Raw genomic sequence first — 5,028 nt, forward strand, 5'->3', positions numbered from 1 at the left:
CATTGTGAAATAGCCTTGGGGGGAAATTGTTCAAGTTTGAAATGTAATGTTTATGCATTGAAAGATTGTATGTGTATCCCATTTTGAGCCTTGTTCCCTAGCACGAGGGTGGTCTCTTTGAGGCCTATGGTTGGGTGGAAAGCACCCATGGTCCTTGTTATTTTTTTGTGTTGCATATACAGATTTGTGTCCAAGGGAGCAATGGAAATGGCTTGGAATGATCATCTTGTAGATTGATGTTGGATGAGAAAACTTGACATTGTGCCCTCATTTATGAAGGAGTATTCACCAGCTTGTTCATGTTCTCAACGATCATGTTGGACAATGTTCATGCTACTCAATGTCCATATCTTTCAATGTTCATGTTCCTTATGATTTTGAAAAGTCCCTTAAGTTGCCCCATTGTGATGGAAGGAGATTGTATCATTGTTACCTAATGTACATGTAGAGGAAATAATTGATAAGGTTGTATATGCATGTTTCATTTGGAGTTTATATTGTTATGAAAGCACCACAGATTTTCTTTGACATCATTGTTATCATTTGAAAATGTGAAAGAAAGTTTTCTCCTTGTGGTATTGTAAATGACTAGTCGATAATAACAATCCATAGATGTTATGTGATACCATTGATTGTATAAATTTAAAACTTAGTAGATTGCTTACAATCTTGTTGTGCACTCAATAATTTGGAAGGAAAATTTTATGTTCATATCACATGCGTGGATAACATTGATTTTAATTACCAAGCTTAATGCAATTCTAAGCAATGAAATCATCAAATTAATTTCATGGTATAACAAAATGAAGCTTGCTGTAAGAGAAGACATAATAAAATCTATGAGATACATTGCTGTAGGCATGCATTTTCCTCTCTGGAAAATGTATGGTAAAGGCAAATAAATCCTTTCCTTAATATAGAGCAATAAAATATTAAAGAATATTCCTAGATTCTAGACTGCTATCCAATAAAAATAAAAATAATAATAGCATATAGAGAGTAATGAGTGTCCGAGACTAATATATTTCCTAAGTGACAGAATCGTACACATTACAATCTTGTGACCTCTAAGTCACATCCAATACTCAAATAATAAATTAGTAATTAAATAAATAAAGGCGTATTAGTGTGCATGTTAGAGAATATGACAAATTTAAATATTTAACTCAAAAATAAAATAAAAGCCAAGATTGATCTTGATCGCCCTTCTAGAGTAGCCCCCAACATTTCCCAAGCCATCATAATGCAAAAAGTTTTCTCCACTCCCCAAGGCGTATTGTTAAATCTGACATTCATTCTGACATGTCATGTCAAAACTTTTATCCTTGAGCTTGCCTCCTTGAAAAGGGGTTTCATCCTCATTAATATAATTGGGTGCATAGGAGAAAGGGTTTATGTCACATCCTTGTCTTATGCACTAGTCGTCCCCTCCTTGCAGCAGTGGTCACATGTTCCCAAGCATAGGTAGTCGACTTGAAATTTCTTGCAACAGTGGTCACGTGTTCCCAAGCATAGGTAGTCGACTTGAAATTAAGGGGGAGTGGGATAGAAATCCCAAGGGATTTGTACTTAGGAGAATGTCAAGTTGACATTTAATATGACTTGTTCACATTAGGATTGTTGATTGGAGGGATGGCAAAAAGATGTACTAAGGCTTGGATTAGTCAAAATTCTGCACATGACCCACGTGGGACCTTGTGGGGACCATGTGTAGGAAGAAATGTGGCCTTGGTAAGAGTTAGGGAATGATGAGGATTTAAGATAGATAAGAGATTCACCCTTTAGATTTTTTTTTATTTTTATCAGATAATTATTTAATCATTTCAAGTCTTGAATAGAGGATAATGACACTTAGTGTATTTGAGCTTAGTTTAAGGGTAATGTTTATATCAAGGGGCTCATTTAGAAACATGTAATAATTAAACCATATGTTAATGGAAAAGCTCAATATAGGAAAATAAATTAAATGAAATAAATAAGTTTACGAGAATGCATATATAATTGAACATGATGTTAAGTATGGAGGGCTTAATTAAATTAGTGTTAAGACTGTAAATTAAGATAGTTGGATTTAGATATAATAGGGTTAATATGAAGTAAGTTGTTGGGATGATGGGATTGGAGAATCAAGGATAAGGATGGATGGTGGATTAAAATAATAACTCAAATATGGTTTTATCTAGTCAATAAAAGACATTGATAGATAAGAGTTACTAGATAGAATTGAATGCATGACAAACCTGTGTAGATGTTGGATTTAATGTCAAGTGAATTTTATATTTGGCTTGAGGGAATGTTAGTTAGATAATGAATGTTGTGAATTCAATTGAAGATATTAGTAGAATATCAAATTCAATAGAATATTTATACCAATTTGAAAATGTAGTGTAGGAATAAAGCATTAGTTAGCTAGTATGTAATAAGGGTCAATAGGCATGTCATTAGAGGTAGCTCATCAGCTCATGTACCCTATGTATAATTAATGATAATATGATTCATGTACACCACATTTTACTATGTTAGTTGCATGAAATCATGAATACATATATGTCAGAACAACAAGGTATGTTATATACAAACCTTATTTATACACTTGCACCTAATCCTTGCATAAACAATTCATCTAACAAATTTAAATTGACACACTCAATACGATGGTGTAGTAGGATATGTTTAAATACTGATCGTGAATTATTATTGAGTTAATTACTTTGAATTGGCCCTTTGACTTACTAAGAGTTCCTCATTTTATGTGCTTACTAATTCATACTATGAAACTACTTTGAATCTTAACATGCTTTGATAATAATAATATTGATAGTGAGAAAGTGAGCTTCTGGTGAATAATTAGATGTAATAATGTAAAAAGTAAATGTAATAGTATAGTAATTATAGTAATTAAAATAGTAAATGTAAAAGCATGGAAATGTAGCTAGATTAGTTAGTAGTTGATTAGCTAGATAGTTAGTAATTGTCTTTTGTTAGAGTGAGTTTAATTTATGTATTGAAATAGTAATTTTTGTGTTTAGGAAACTGTAGTGAGTGCTAGTTTGGTGAGGAAGAAATTTTTATAGAATGCATAAGGATGAATAAATAGAGTAAAGAGGGAGAAAATGACTCAGTACTGGTCCAATCTTCGAGAGGACCTGTAACCAGTAAGATATGGATGCAAGCACATGATACACATTTGGCACATGAAACAAATTGTTTATTCCATAAGTTGTGTATAGTATGTGTTGAATGATGGATACTATCAATACAAGTGGCCCCTTCTCCATCATGTAGACTTCAAAGCTACCTTTGGGGCATATCTTTTCTAATTTCCAATGGTTAGATCCGATATAGTGTGGTAGATAAGTGCACATTTTCTTATTTGACTAAGGGTGCTCATGTGATGAGTACTAAATCTAAATTCTCTAAATACATGTGTTTAATCGATTAAGATATACTACACTTCCACACCATATAGTAATTGTCACATTAATATATATTGTAATGATTAATGAATGTGTGTACAGTGGTAATGAGGATAATAAGTAATTCTGATCCCCTTCCCTTACATGCTAGAATCACGACCTAGTCCATATGATACAATTGATAGACCCTAATAGAATATTAGTATCTGAGGCTTGTTAGGATATGAATTACCTCACTAATTTATGAGTGTTGTATCTTGAACTTGCTCTTTTGACTCGTGATGCTAACTTTAACTAGACTGTCATCCAATCTATTTGAAAACCACCTATGACTAAAATGTTACAACTGGATGACACTATCCACATGAGTCTTGAACTCCTATTCAATAATAACCTTGTTTTACAATATGTAATTTCTTATGAGACTTCATAAGCTACAAAGAAAAAAAAAAAAAAAAAAAAAATTGTTGTGTTTTTACTAGTAAAATTTGGGGCATGACACATGATCCACGATAAATTGAACAATACTAGATACTAAATTAATATGTATATCATTGTGCACATAAATGACAAAAATATATATATCAAAATACATGTATCCATAGACAAAATTTTACACAAATATATATCAAAGATCATGTATCCATAGACAAAGTACTCAAATATATATCAAAATACATAGATCCATATACAAAATGTGGCTAATCATGCCATCAGAATGTGTATAATATCAATATTTCTGTATACAATGTGGCATATGCCATCTCAAAATGTCTCATGATGCATCCTACAAAAATTATACCATCCTAGGTTTCTGGTTGATGATCAAAATGCAGCCTCTTCGCTGCACTAGGTGGATCAGATGTCTCCTACATAAACAAAAAAGGAAAACCCAAAGTTAGACTACTAAATTTATATGATTCTACATATATAACATTGAATTACTCAAATTCATAATGATATTTTTTGTAATGGAGATTAATAATACCAAAATTTCATAATAAATACCTCTCTCATCAACCTCCAACGCAGGTCAGGAGTCCTCTTGTATGCCCTCGACAATGCTGGTACCTCTCTGATTATGGGTTGTTTATGTTCAAATACCTTTGTCAGATGAATCTATAATTTAAACTATAACATTATAATTCATAGCATGCTAAATTTATAATATATTTAATCATGAATTCAAACTACAACTTACTATTGTAGGCTCCTCCTCGGGAGTGAGTGGTCGCATCATCAAATATACATAACTGTCCCGTCAGACCTCATGTGCACTAGGAGTCTCCTATGAGATACAAAATAGTAGTTGTTAATATCACCAAAATCAGATTTGAATTTATTTATGAGGATAAGGATAATAAAAAATAAATGATACTTATACATACAATGGAGCTCTCAGTGCGAATGGAAATCCCTGATGGTCTACGACACGAAATCTGTAGAGGCTCATCACCAGTAGTGACACCCTATATACAAAAAAGAATGTAATTAAATGGGATTACCAAATTTTTTTTACAAGAATGCATCGATATTTAATCAAATAGAAAGCACCTAATTACCTTTCCTTTGTCAGTGCGTGTTGGCTCACCCTCCACACTTTGTCCCTCCG

This window comes from Cupressus sempervirens, chromosome 6 (genome assembly GCF_028749045.1).
Source record: "Cupressus sempervirens isolate cs-2001-9-10 chromosome 6, ASM2874904v1, whole genome shotgun sequence".
In the NCBI taxonomy this organism is placed as follows: Eukaryota; Viridiplantae; Streptophyta; class Pinopsida; order Cupressales; family Cupressaceae; genus Cupressus; species Cupressus sempervirens.